This window comes from Dermacentor andersoni, chromosome 3, assembly GCF_023375885.2.
Source record: "Dermacentor andersoni chromosome 3, qqDerAnde1_hic_scaffold, whole genome shotgun sequence".
Classification (NCBI taxonomy): domain Eukaryota; kingdom Metazoa; phylum Arthropoda; class Arachnida; order Ixodida; family Ixodidae; genus Dermacentor; species Dermacentor andersoni.
Window position 1 is genome coordinate 2,287,007 of NC_092816.1, and position 15,183 is coordinate 2,302,189.

The following is a 15,183-nucleotide window of genomic DNA, read 5'->3' on the forward strand; positions in this document are numbered from 1 at the left end:
ATAATTCTCGAAGTCACGTGTCACCACTAGCGACGTCACACTCCAGACACGATTATGTAGGCGCAGGAGTCCGACAACGTCACCGTCCCTCTTACGGTGGATTCGCCGCGAGTGAAAGGAGAAATGGCATTCTGATTTAAATTTCAGGCCTTCCCGCGGCGCGCAGCGATGTAATTCTTTGCAAACACGATAGTTGGAGCGAATTGTATGCTCTGCGCTTGTCAGCTGAAGATGGCCAGACCTGGTGATGGGCCCTTTAAGGGTCACAAGCTGTGTGTACTTCCAGGGGACAAGGAAGGTGGGTTCGCTTTTTTACCGCATAACCTACTGCGTAAGAAAGGTTCCGAAAACATTTTGTTGATGTTTAACAAGAAAGATTCGGTGCCCTTACAAAAAGTCAGGCATTATGGACAAAAGTGTGTGACTAGACTGGAACTGAGTAGTGTTTTAAGAAAGATGGCTGGTGCCAGCAAGAATAGTCTACAATTGTTTTTGTCTGCCAAGACGCACAATATTGATTGCCGTCTTCGCGTCATTGTATCCGAAAAAGGTGCATTGCAAAACGTGGTTGCGGATTTCTTGAAAGCGAACCTTAAAGGATTAGAAACAGACGATCCTTTTTTGGTGCGTGGTTTGGACGACGTTATACATTACCTTGTATACCATATGAATGTTGAGCTAAAGTCTTATCAGTCGCAATAAAGGACCTCTTTTATTCACTGCCCCGCAGTGGGCTTGTGTCTCGCGTAGAAGGGGCAATTGACAAACATGACGTTGTTGACTTTCACAATGACGCAGGCATCAGTGCCAGTGGCATTTTAGAATTGTTGAACGTATACTTGACGTCTAGCTACGCTACCTGGGACAAAGGAACTTACCTGCCGAAGGAGGGTATCTGTATTGGTTCCTCGATAGCGCCTGTACTCAGCTACTTATCTTTAGCCAAATGTGATAGGAATCTTAGAATACAATTGCAAGGTTTCAACGTTGCTCGTATTTTCAGATACGCCGACGATGTTTTAGTTCTTCTTGATGCTCCAAAGAACGGTGAATTCACTGTAACAGTTGAAAATGTCCTTGATGTTTCATAGATGTTTTAAGGCCCCTAACTTTGACGCAAGAGCTTTCTGAAGAAAATAACATAACGGAAAATAACGGTTGTTAGACCTGCGCGTTCAGTTTTCGATGCAACATGTGTGCTGGATGTTTGAGCCAAGGGTAAAGAAGCCTTTACTTCTATTTGGGTCTGCACGCTCTAAACTCGTGAATTATTGTTGTCTCTTGCCTTTCAAATGCCTTGAGGAGGAGGAGGAGGAATAAGCTTTAATAAAGAATGGTCCGGCAGTTTTTTGTTCTGGGGCCTTGAAGAAATACTGTGTGCACAAGGCGCAAGAAAGCTTTCGGTCGCACGTACTCCGCGTCAGCGCAGCCGGATATGCCTTACGCTTGCAGGTTAGTGTCGCGGAAGGCATATTTAAGAAAATTAACAAAGCGGGTGGCGCAAGGACACAGATCACAGAAGGACAAAGTCGTGACAACGTAAGGAAGGCAGTTATTTGTATTTTCATGTTATGACACAGACCCTTAAGAGGTTGGCTGGAGTGCAAATGTTGCTGTTGTTTTTTCCGCGCCTAGAAAACTGGTGTCACTGAGTAAGCAAACTTGCGCTGTCTTCCAAAAGAAGGCTCAGTGTAAAACTAATCCCAGACAGCAATTCACGCAGCGTGCCCAGTGTGTCGCATATGGGATACCTATCTCATGTGGTAAAGTCTACAACGGGCAAACCGACCGGTACATTAATGATCGGCTTGTGGAATATCACAAAAATATCGACAACATTATTCAGGTCATCTAGGCGTGCACTGTACGACTGTGGATGCAAACCTGTCTTCGACAAATGCAAGATTTTATCTAGGAGAAAATCAAGCCTTACTAGGGAAATTATCCAGGCTGTCGCGATTTCACGTGCGAGAAATAACTGTGTCAATTGTCCCCCGATAGCCTTGTGTGACAAAGAGCTGACCTACCTTGAATCAAATGCCAGGCTGCGATAGCAGTACGAGCAGATTCTGTGCGCCTGTCGGATCATGTTTTCTTTTTTTGTCAAGAGTTCGCTTTAAAACTAGCTGCGCATGCACCGTCAAAATAAACATTTTTGTTTAAAGTCAGCGCTATATCTGCGTACTTTGTGTGCCTCCTTTGTCTCCGTCGGCTCCCGCGCGGTAGCTTTCCACTATGCAGCTGTGAGTTTGCAAAGTGTATCAATTTGGAATTAATTTCCAGGATAACACCAGGTTGAGTATGCGCACCCTGAAACTCGCCGTAAAGTCTCACCGTTATTAGACTTCCTTTTTAAACAAAATGCTCCTTTATGCATTAAAGCACAAAAGTAACTGGAACGTCAATGTATATTGTATTACACTTTTGGAAATATCTCGAAACTGGTGTTATCCTCGAAACTCATTTGAAATGGTTACGGCGTGCAATGTCAGCGGCTACAATTCGTAAATTGCAAATTGTGCCGTGAAATTATTATGACGGTAATTGGCGATTATTTGTTAATTTTTGAATACCTGTTATGATTTGTCATACTATTATTGTCCGCCTCTTCGAATAATACAGCTCAAAGACAAGACGCATGCTATCGGTCTGAGGCGATCTTTAAAAATTTCAGGAAACTTAGAAATGGTTACCCCGTATTACCCCGTCACTTTAGCGAAATCAGGGAAAGGAAATCCAAAAATTGAAATGTAGTTCAAGGTGGCTCACCATGGTCAGGCTGTCTGAAGCCACAGGAGGTCATGCACACAAACTCTAGAGCATTGACAAAGCAAGGTTTAAGTTTATGTGCTTATTATAAACATCAAAACACATCAGTTCAAGTTTACACCTGCGTCGGTTGCTCTTCCATATTCCATCGTCCTCGTTACATCTAGCTGGTACAATAAAAAATGCTGAGCCGCAACAAGACAAATCTTCCCAAGAACCAGATTTTCAGTGTATGGGAATGTTGCAAATGACACAATGAGTTTGGAAAAAAAATGACTTTGGGCTTCTCATCAACTTTGAGTAAGTAATTTAGACGGCAAACGCCTAGTGCATCAGAAAATTTTCTGAACATCGTTTCACATGAAGCCGCAAATTCAAACATCGTGGCTTAGACGAACCGGGTTCCTGTAGACATTTTGCTTCGTTCTGGGTCGTGGCGAAATATAAGACAGGGGTGTCGTTTTTCCGTTCAGCTGGTGCACAAAAGTGCGCCGCAAACGGGCATGACGGTGTATCTTTAGCAATAAAATTGTCAAGCAACTTTCATCTCACCTTGCTTGCCCGGAAAGTGACCTTAGAGAACACTTACGCATCATCTTTGAAAAACAAACGCCAGGCAAAGCGACCGCACCGCACTAAAGCACGCACATGTACCCTGGCTTGAACGACTCCGACACAATATGGCGGAGGTGCGCGTTGACCTGGTCAAAGGGTGTCGCCACCCTGAACGGCGGGAGGTGGCGATGTCATCGAGGCACCCAAATACAAACGCGCGAGAGAAACGCCCGGTTGCCGCACTACGCGTTTCTCAGCGTTCGCGCGCGCTCACGCGCGCCAAGCACTGCGGAAGCCGCGCCCAGTGGCGGCGACGCTGCGTCGCGTTCGCAGGGAAGCGTGTGCATAAACCAAGACTTGCTCAAGCACCCACCAAGATAGTCTGAAAGTAAAAGGGAAGCGGAATGCAGCAATAATGAAACGTACGTTGGGGCCACAATAAATACGAGATGGTGTGTGGAATCTGGAAAAAAGTCACGGGGTCAGCACTGACGTTCGCAAATGCTATTGCGTGCCTAAAATCGCATATATTTTTGGGGTTGCAAGTTAACCAAAGTTCGGTAGGCCAGTTCGCTTTGGCAGCCCACGGCAAAACCACACATGAGGCAGTGCATGGGTTGGGCCTTGCTTGAAGTTAGAGAAGCGCTGAGCAAACGTAGTCTCGAAAAAGGAGACTCGGGAATGCGGATCGAATAAATGGGCGCCTAAAGTGCGCAAGTTTCTGTACCTAAATGGGTGGTTCCATGAAAGAGGAAGATGTCAAGAAAGTCGTCAAACAACTACAGGATAATTGAAAGTGTAGATAGAAAACCAAGAATAATCTGACAGAGCGTGAGAGAAACAGCGAAAGCGAATTGTATGCAAAGAATGGAAACGAAGAAGACCATGTGGATTAGAAATGAGAAAAAAGAACTTAGAATCAAAAATATGTACGATAACATGAAAGGAAGTGCCTTGCTATTGGAGGCTCGAACTGGTTGCCCAAGTACAAAAAATACAGGAGCAAAAATCGCAATTGGATGAAGCATGTGAATGCTGCAGCAAAAATCCGGAGAGCACTCAGCACATCATAATAGCATGCGAAGGGATTCGCCCAGCGAATCGAGTACGTTACGTACAACTTCCAGAAGCGCTTGGATTTAAAGTAGACGAAAGTATCAACCGGGGTCAGTAGTCGAGATATGCGAGACGTTTAGAGTATTGGTGAAAAAAAAAAAGCTGGGAAGATATTGAAACGAGCAAGTCCATTGCAGGCATAGGCAGCGGTACTAGATAGAGAAGGTCAAAGATATGTGTACACGAGTGCTAGAAGGAAAAGTATCGATAGCATGCCTGAGTAACTCAGGCAGGCTAGGTGACGATTTGTTCCCGCCCCGTCTCAAAGGGGATGCCAATAAATCATCATCATCATCAGCGGGAATGAGGAGTCGCGCTGCAGTACACGCTTCGTACAGAATTTGTTTCGACGGTGACAACACTTGTATCGGTGTAGTGATGCAATGCTAGCGCATCACCAACGACAGTCATCGTGACGTGGGCTCTGTCTTAGTTTAACGCGACAGCGTTAAGGAGCTCGTGTCGCAGAAAAGCCGGTGTCGTCGGCGTCGGCCGTGAGCGATAAATCCCGGGAGGCACTTCAAGAGTAAAAAACAACTTGCAAAATGGGCTGGGTTGGAATCGAACCAGCGTCTCCGGAGTGTGAGACGGAGACGCTACCAAGCAGCAATGAGTTCGATGTTTGAAAGCAGTACAAAAGCGCCTCTAGTGAATGCGGTGTTGCCTTAGAAACGTGCCGTAGAAAGTTATACTGCAGTGTATATCGGTATTTATGAGCATGTAACTTACAGAAGTCGCAGTTACATGAGTAGCGAAGTACGTTTTCGCTACATTTGTTCTGTGCTTTGCGCACACTTAGAGCCATCTTGCGGCAAACACAGAAGACCCCCTCCTCGCAATTTGCGGCGCTGCCCCGACACGTGGCGCGCCATTTGCCCGCTTCTCCCCTTCGGGCCGTGCGGGGACCGGTGCGAGGAGTCCCCACTACCCTAGCGTTTAATAAGCTTTCTCGCTCTCTCCCCTTCCAACTTCACTCGTCACTCGCACCCTCGCGTTTTGGCGACGTGGCTCCTCTTCCCGCTCACAGCGCGATTCCTAGGTGCAGCGTCCGATGCGGGACGCCTCTGACCTGATCGCTGCGCCGTAGCGCGTCTGGTGGGAAGGCGTCCCCTGCGATGTGTGCCGAGCTGCTTCCGAGGAGTCATGCGTCTGCGTGGTGCTCCCAAGCGAGATAGAGGACGATCCCATCGAGGCGTCAGCCCGGCTTTCCGTGCTGATCACGACGTTTGGCTCGCGTAGATAATTTCTCCCTCCGAGACGCCGAGTTCTTTGGTTCGTTCCGCTTGCTCACGCGCACGTTTCGTTGCCGCGCCGAACGCTGCGTTGCTCGGCGCTTACCGCGTAATTGGTGGGTGCAAAGTCCGATGCAGGGCGCCTCATAAGTGATCGCTGCGCCGTAGCGCAATGTCTTACACCCCTTGGCGGGTCGACCGGAATGCTGTCGCGTTCCACTCCTGAAGGCGATGCTCAGGCGTCCTCCAATTTTTTTTTACTACTACCGCTGTTTTACTTATGAAGTCTACTGGCTTCGATGTGTCCCGGCAAAATTGTTACGGCTGACTGATTATGAAATTTTGTAAAGCACAATAAAGCAAACCCTCAAACCCTTTTATGGACGCTGACGAACTTCCTTACTTTGTTGTTTTTTTTGCTACGAGTGCTTCTTTTTTTTACTTTCGTTTGTTTGCAGCATCGGGTCGATGCTTTTTAAGAGGGGGGTAATGACACGTGTACTTATCTTTATCGGGCGACCACGTTTGGCCGCCTAACAAATGTTATCGCACAGCGCGGGACGCGCCTGCCTGTTTCCGAAGTTTCTGGAAAGTTATCGATGCTTCTATCCACTGTCTGTTGTCGCCGAACCTTGTGTTATCTGATTTCATCGCTTGACACGAATGGTGTAGAACTTTGTAGAAGGCATGCGGGTCCCAACGATTAGTCTGGAACATTCGATGACTGCTGTATAAAAGCCGACGCGCTTGACCCGCTGATCAGATTCTCGACGATCGCCGACTGTGTTCGCCGCTTTCGTTGTGCTATAAGTGTAGCCTGTTTTGTGGGCACAGGTTCGCCCAATAAAATCGAGTTTTGCCTTTCACAGTATTGCTACTGTGTTCTTAACGTCACCGCCACGTGACATTATTCTGCAGAATTTACTTTAGACGTCGATTTACCGGCGCGGTTATTACCATGGCCGAAATAATAGTTATGTTAGTTCTCGTCTTATATCAGTCGTGTTTCGAGTAATACATTGCGTTTTCCGCTGGGTTCTTTTGAATTGAATATCAATGATACAGTTTGACACTATAGCGTCGTTTAGCTCTGACCAGAGACTATCACTGCCTGCGCAGAACTCAGGTTGATAACTTCCCAAGGTCTCTCTTAAATAATCGATAAGGGACTTATCCTTAGCTTGGCTATAATCTAATGAATTGTGAAAGTTTGAAAGTGTGACTAGCGCTATTACAGTGAGTGAAAAATGTGAAAACTAGCATTATTGGTGAGAACTCCGCTATAGCGAAAAGACTGGTGCCTCAGGATTGAAAGAGAGACGTTTCTTTATACACTTTGGATACGAACGCTAACAGCCCGAAGGCGTGCGTGGCCCCTTTGTCCCCATCCCAGCTCAGATTCTTTTTTTGTTAAACACCAGCACGCTCTCGCTTGCTCCCTTCCAAATGTTTTGATTTTTCCGCATCCTTCGCGGAGGGCCAAAGTGAATCAGTCGCTTCGAGAGCCTATAGCTTTTCCAAGGGGCAATTGACAATTGAACCCTGACTCTGTGGTTCCCCCCAACCCCTTCCCCAGCGTGAAGTAGCAGGGTAGACTCACATCAGTCAGACTGACCTGTTCACCGTTCACTCATTAAAGTTATTCTCTCTCTCTCAATTTGCAAATGGAAAAACAGATTAAGCAAGCGGGCGCGTACAACGACGCCTCTTTCTTACAGTAAAGTGAGAACGCTGCCCAATTTTTAACATGTTGCGTTAGTAATGTAGCTTTCGCCTTAAAGCATGTTGCTGTTTCGCCCAGAAGGTGTAGCATCGATTGCGATAGCAAGCTAGTGGACAGCTATACGAAGTTAGGACAGTAGCTTTACAGGCCGTATGAAGTTGTAAACACAGACGTATACTAAATCAAAAAGTATGTTGTCACCAGCGCACAAGCTAACATGAACACATCTGACTCGATGACCGCGGAAACTCTCTGTCAAAATTCTGGCGGGAGGAAGCGCGGCAGAAGCAGCGAGCGAATTGACCTTCGTGCTGCCTCGCATCAACGCGAACTAAGCCGCGAAAACACAGCACACGGCGGACTCTGGCCTCTTCGCAGATGGCTTTCAAGATACAGCGGCCCGGGCGCATTTTTACAATTGCTAGTAAGTACAGCGGATTGTGGCATTTGCTGAGGCACCCCCGGAGGCGCCCGATGTTTCTGCGCAGACGCGAATGAGAGCGGGTGCGAGAGGGAAAATCTAGGGGCACTTGCTCTGACTTTGCATAGGCACTGCGGAGGAGGAGTTCCTTTGCTTGTGTTGTATGCATTTGTTTCCTAGGTGTGCCCGCATTGCGGAGTGGGGTCGAGTTTTTTTACGTTCGGACGCTGGCTGTAGGCGCGGTGGAGCAGTGGGCACGGACGCCCCACTTGGTGAGGTTAGGTAACGTTACCATACGTTAGGTTAGGTTAGCGCAAAAGGCGTTTGGGCGGCACGGCGTATTCTCACAGCGGTTATTCTGTGAGGATTATTCTCTTTGCGTCTCGGCCACGTTTACTTATGTTAACGTTCGATTAGGTTGGGTTAACCTAAAAGGCATTAGGGTAGCACGACGTATTATCATAGCGGTTACAGGGAGGTCGAGCGTCACAGGCGGCCTTTCAGCCACTAGCGCTTAGCCGCGGTTGCTAAGACCTTGTAGATTTTCAATATATGCGGCCCGGCCTCCACTACAGTCCCTACTGCTCCCACCAAAACATCCGTGCTTTTATTTTCAAGGCACATCGCTGTGCGAGAAATGTATGATCCGGCACGACTGACTTAGCACGAGCGCCGTAGGTGTCAAACAGTCTGTCCGACACAGCGGTCGCCAAATGGGGCATGAGTGCCCGCTGCTTTACCTATTTTACCGCGCCAGCGTCCGAGCGTAAACCTCGACCCCCCTCTGCAATGCCGCCACACCTCCGTAGTGCCTATGCAAAGCCATACATATATTCAAGGAGCAAAAGCCACCACATTTTCTCTCTGGCACCCGCTCCTACTCGCGCATGCGCACAAACGCCTGGCGCCTCCGGAAATGCCACGCCCCGCTATACTTACTAGCCCCATCGTGGCCTGGACGCCCAGACGGGCGCACGCGGCCTACCGCGGGCCGCCCGGAATAGAACTTGTTTTCATTGGTCGTCTGTGGTAGAACGCGCCTTACACCTCCCTCCTCTCCCCCCCGGAGCTTTGCGCGCGACAAAAGACGGCGCGTTTCCTCCCCGCTTTCTTCCGTTGCATGCGCGAGATGCAGCCGCGATCACCGGCTCACCCTCGCACGCTTTCACTCGCACGTACAACATACGGCATGTGGCGACAATTTAATCGCCCTTGAACTTTATACAGAACCTCTGGGTGACGCCGACGGCAGAAATGAGCCTGGAGTGTCTATGTAAGTGATACCGTAATAACAATTTCCCGAATGTCCACCTACATCCCACTAATTTTCCGGCCTCTGGGGTTCCCGTGAGATATTTACGGCGTGTCGTGACGCCGTTAATTACCAAGTCGAATTTCGGCAGATCATAGTCCCAGGGTCATGAACTTGAACTTAAATAACGAGGTCCCATCGTCGTCTCTTTAGGCTCTTGTAGCATTTTGACTGTCTGGAAGCTTCTGTTCGCATTTCCTGATTGTTAGTGGCTCAACCATAATGGAGGGAAGTTAGCGGTACTGCTGACAGTGCACTATAGTATTGCCGTCAGATCTTACCGGGGGCGCACGGGTGTTGCACTGATCGTGATATCACCTATAATTATAGATAGTAAAACGAATATCGTCGATGCGCGCCCAGCGTTTGGATAGGCGCACTATGTTAACGTTGACGAATACGATGGACGTGATGCCTCAGGCACGCCAAGCAGATTTTAGTAAGTCTTGTGCTCCGTGTCTCGTGGTCGGGTCTCAGATACGCAGTTATTTCCCTGGAGCTTTCCGTGCCAGAACCGTTATTATGAGGGAAAACACGGAGTAGGCGGGAGATGTAAATTCAAGACGATCAGCAAAACATATGTCACCTTGAAGAAGATAAGTCCACTTATCAAAACGTTGGCTCCCGCTTTTACCTTGTTCTCATTTTGCTCATTATCCATTTTGTGAGGCAGGCCGTTGTGAGGAACTGCGTATCAACTTTGACCACCTAGGAACCTTTAACGTGCAACCAATGCACGGGACACGAGCGTTCTTGTATTTTGCCATCATCGAAATGCGGCACCCGCAGCCGGGATATCATCTGGCGACTTCATGCTTAGCAGCGCAAATGTGCAGTGCTTGAGAATAACTAACGAAGTTTAGGCCACCGCCTTAATGCCCAACTCCTCTAGGCTGTCGATCACGGCAGTCATTGCAAAGTCATGCCCGTCATCTTATCACTACGATTGAAAACAGGAGTGAAGCAGCATTGAATTACACCGGTACTGGCATATGGGGCTGAAATTTGGAGGTTAACAAAGCTGGAAAAAAAGAAAACTAGGGACTGCGCAATGAGCGAAGTATCAAAACGATAGACACAGGAACAAGACAGTGTTGGGGCGCTATAACGTAAAACTGTTCCAAACTTTTCTATTCCTATTCTGCAATCAGCCTTCTATGATTGGTCAAAAACTTTTTGGACCACCCCTACTTCACCTGTCTGTCAGGCGACGTCAAGAAAACCGCGATAGCTCCCCATCTGATATCTCGTGTACGCACTGATTGTGCATGATTTGATCCAACAAAAGAACAATAATTGTTTCGCATTTGGTGCCTTTTCGACTTTAGCCCTCGGCTATTGGCCAAAAGTTTTCGGGCTGCACCCATTTTACCTGCCTGTCACGCGATGTCAGAAAACCAAAAAAACTCACCGCGTCAAAGTGACGTGTACGCGTTAAAGATGTATTAATGTGCCGAACAAAACTGAATTTTCTTCTGAATAGCCGCAGGCTGCCACGTTCCGAAAGGAATAAAAGATGGCTGCCGCCGATCGCTTAGGCACGGGCACTCGCACCTACCGGAGAGTAAGGGTTTATCTGCGTATAAGAAAACTTTTTGCGCGACCGTGTAACGTTTTCGAGCATTTTCGGCACGTTTACGCCCTCGTTCTGCCAACTCTTCTTTACTTAGGATCCGTTTTAGCGGCATTCTTAACCTTCCGTCTGATCCCGTTGCGATTTTCGACCAGCCACTGCAAGCTATGTAAAGGAAAGCGGACCAGTGAAAGACGCCGGCCCCACCCTCTTCATCCGGTTATCGATTTTCAGTGCAGCGGCTCGGCCCCATCGAGTCCCTTTCCATTTGAGCGTGCTCCTCGCCTCTTGTCAGCCAATTAGATAAGGCAAGCCGCTCAGTGTAGGCAATGTTATTCGTCTTTCAAGCAAACAAAAGGGGCCTCCTATGAACGAGGAGAGCGTTTGATTGGTCTGTTCAGACAACCCTGCGGGTGACCGCCCAATGCTTCCGTCGGCGTTTACGCAAATTTGACGTCAGGAGATTGGAATAAAAACTTATTGGAATAGTTTTACGCTATAAGGCCCTTGGTTAGAAAGCAAACGGCAATAGCCGATTAGCAAAAAATGGTCTTTAGCAGGCGTCGGACAACCGGTGCTCTAATCAGTTTTACAGGACGGGTTCAAGGGAACGGAAGCGCAGTCTACAGGATGGCAGGAAACTACACGGTAGGATGAAATATGCAGACTTATGATGGCGCCAGCTGGCCCAGTTGGACAGGGGTAAGCGAGACAGCTGGGGGACCACTTTGTCCTGAAATTGACAATATACACGCATATGATGATGATGATGATGATGATGATAGGTACGCAGTAGAAGCTAATACCTATTGTGCAAAGATACAGCTAAGAAACGCAATAAAGTTTGTCAACCGCTTTAGGGGTGTTTTAACGTCATCGGCTAGCTGCAACACAAGGTCTGATATACATCGAGATCGAGAAGGAGAGAAGACGGGAATGTTGATTTGAAAGTGCCTTGTTGGTTACGGTAAACTGGAGAGGTGAACAGGGGAATTCAAAGAAGAGAGAAAGGATTACGGTGAATGTGTGCGGAGAGCACTACGCACTTAAACGCGCTCGCACAAGCCAGTCGTTTAGAAAAAGAACACTCAAAAATGCATTCGCCACCTTCTGGCCATATGATTGGCGGAGATGGTGCTCCAGTACACATCTGTTCTCGTTTGCGGCAGCACTCCCACGAATGAACAGTGCGTGTATATTACAAAGCTTCTGCTGGGAAAACAGGCGGAATGCGGGAGATCGGCCATTCAAAACGACGAGCAAAACGATAAAAAGGTAAATCCAGGAACCAACGTTTCGACAACTGGACTTGTCTTTTTCAACGCGACATGTGCTCTCCTCGGCAAAGTATATATAGCTACGGTTTTTTTAAAGGGGAGAGATGGTAAGGCGGGTGGGCGAGGCAACGACCGAGGGTGTCTAAGCGGCGAGGGGGTAGAATGGAAAAGAAAGATGATGAGCTGCTGAACGTCCGTGGAGGAATGTGGAGTAGCACCGTGTGTGAGGTGCCGCGCAGTTCCTCATTATTCAATTTAACTACCAGGCCGTCATTTCTATGTTGTTTCTGATTGAGAATATTGATACTTTCGTACATAATTGTTCTTTTACGTTTAGTGCTTAAACGGTTTCTCCAAATACTGTTAATCATTTCCGCACAATTGAAGTCGCTTTATGTCGGTGTGCTTCGAATATAGCAATTCGGCAATAAGTTTAGTACACATACACAGAAGTCATGAAATTCACGACGAGTAATTATTTTTGACGTCACGGACAATCATTTTTCATGGTACGTATATTTCCTAATGCAATGAAAAGGTTACCGGTCAGGGCGTCTAACCGTGAAGTAGTAACGCGGAAAACGCGGTGGAAAATCTTTTGTAAGAATTTTTCTATCTGCACTGAGGATGGGGTCGTTGACTGTACGCTTGCTGAAAACGGTGAGAGGTTAGCGCGATAGCGATTATACGCCGGCATCAGCGGGAGGCAGACGACAACTGTGAGAACGTATGATTTTGTTTATCAAGGCAATGTTCCTGAGATTCGAGTTTTCCAAGTGTTAAAGTATTTCTGCAATAATAGCTCCACGTTTTCTTACTTTCCTGTCCAACTGCTTTGGTTTAACCAGTCAAAACGAGACTAATCGGGTCGAAAACGAAATGACGCTCTTACACGAGGCACGCAGTTCAGCGTGTTGCCGTAGCCATGCGTGCGTTTTTGATTTCGAAGCATACTATAAAACGCTAGTGTGTAATAATATAGCAACTGCAATTTTACGCAATAATTATTTCGTACTTAATAACAGCCGACGTACAGTAATCTTATAGACTACATCTGAAATACCAAGATTTCATCGCCAGGCCTCGCCACTTACTAGATTTTGCGACTTTCTTTGCCAACTTGAAATCCATATTACTACTTAAATCGCGAACAGCGTGCTGGATTCTATCACTGTAAATCATGGTCATTTCATTTCCATCAACGTCTCACGACACGTTCTCTCCAGTTGTGGAGTTGTAAGTCCCTTTAAGTATTCATCCAAGGCCTTATATTCCTTCTTATGTTTCGCAAATACCAAGAACAGCGATGCGACATCGTGCGACCGAAGCGAGATGCAAGATCCGCTGGTCGGCTATTGCGCATGCGTCATCATTTCGCAGCACTGCGGCGCGAGCTCGGCGGCCGCCGCGAGCGCCACTCGTTGGTTGACGCCTCGGCAGACGGTGTGGCCTCATTTTCTCCAATTAGTGAGCGTTCTTCTCTAGGTAACTTGTCCTTCAAGCCCGGAGCAAGGTGGAGACCTTCGGTTGTGCTTTGAGTAGCGGCTAACTTCTGCAACGGCAACATGCCTACCAATGTACAAATTGTTGATGATGTTTGTTGCGAATTCTATTAGTGATTACAGAATGAAATATGTGCACCACAATGACGAAGCTTTACCAGAAAAAAAATTCACTCTCCACCCCAGTCTTGCGAAAGTGCATGTCCAGCGAAGCCATTTAAAACCACCAGTGCAGCTCCTGAGGCGTGTATGCGATGCTTTATTGCTTGAGAGTAATAAGAGTAATTTTGACAGCACGCCGCCGCTGGTCGTATGGCTGTTTCTTTTTCCCTTTGCCGCTTTGACGGACGACGACACGAAAAATTTCGACAACCAAGAGCCTAACGGCTCCGCTGTAAAATGCCTAATTTTGTCTCGGATGTCCCTATCTTTAGCAATCTCCGAGAATCATCTCATATATATGCGGCATACCTTAGTGTGAGGGTGAACAGCTACACGCAAAAGCAGAACGATGAGAAATAGTAAAGAAAAAATCAAAATTCTGTCCGACGCAAGCACAAGGTGAATTGGGCACGAGAAATAGCTCAAAATAAATATGAACCTACACGCGGTACCCGCGAGCACGCAAATTCGGCAATATGCGTGGCAAGACGTAGCGATTTTCCTATTGAGATGAAGTAAATAATTATTTAGACTAGCTTTACATACACGTAGCATCTCTGCAAATGAAGCAATATTATGAGACATGGTGCGGTTAACACGTCAGGTAGAAACATCGAAGAGGTAATCCCTAGTGTGAATAACTGCAAAAGCAACTCGAGTACAACCGATTGGTTGCGAGAGTTTTCGGGTTTTGCCACAGTGTGTATATCCGGTACTATTCAGAATACAGTGGCATGCAAGTATACAGTGATGCCAAAGAGGGGCACGAAACACCATCTAGAAAGAGAAAGTAAGGGTTACCAAGGCTTCTTGGAGACTAAGATATGGCACAAAGTGACGCTATCACTTTGGAGGACAGATATATTATGAAGACCATAAAGGCATTTTCGGCATACCATAGAAGACATCCTTTTGAAGCTAGGCTGGTGCTTTAGGGTGAAATGCTAGAGGCAAAATGTTTAATATATGGATGTCATTTAACGAGTTGCCGTACATGAAAGGGAAGTGGCTAGTAAAAAAGAATATCGTGGGAATGATACGAGCATTTTATTTGCACGTAAAATATTGTTATACCATGAGTAAACAGTATTACTAAGCATGCATAAATTATGTACTTACAGGCAAATTAAGCATAAATAAAGGTTTTGCGGAATCGCTGGCTGATACTAAAGACGCTGCGAGGCAAGCGATAATCGCAGTTCACCAAATTCTCGCCATGGGGCAGGAACTCATTCAGGCTGCACGCTAGCTTCTTTTTACTTTTCTTTGCAAGCGCACAGAACGCAGCACAAAGCGAGTCCGTGTGAAGCTACTTTCGATGGCTCCACATTGGCAGCACGCGTAAAGTGCAGTGTGGAGGTTGCGTGCACACGTGTGTGATACAGAGTGAGCAGTCCACAGCTACCTTCGCAGCATAGAAAAGACAGCCCCACTATTGGCGGGAACTGCACAAAACGCGAGCCTGCCTTGGCCTCTTCACATCACCAGCTGTCACGAATTGCATCATATAGAATTGAAATGCAGGGCCATTCAACGGTGTA

At 47.2% G+C, this 15,183-nt stretch overlaps 1 protein-coding gene across 1 annotated transcript in view; it reads right to left on the reverse strand.

Moving 5' to 3' along the window:
* Positions 1–15,183, reverse strand: part of LOC126520633 (monocarboxylate transporter 9-like) — a 168,167-nt gene that overhangs the window by 151,881 nt on the left and 1,103 nt on the right. The window lies entirely within an intron of this gene.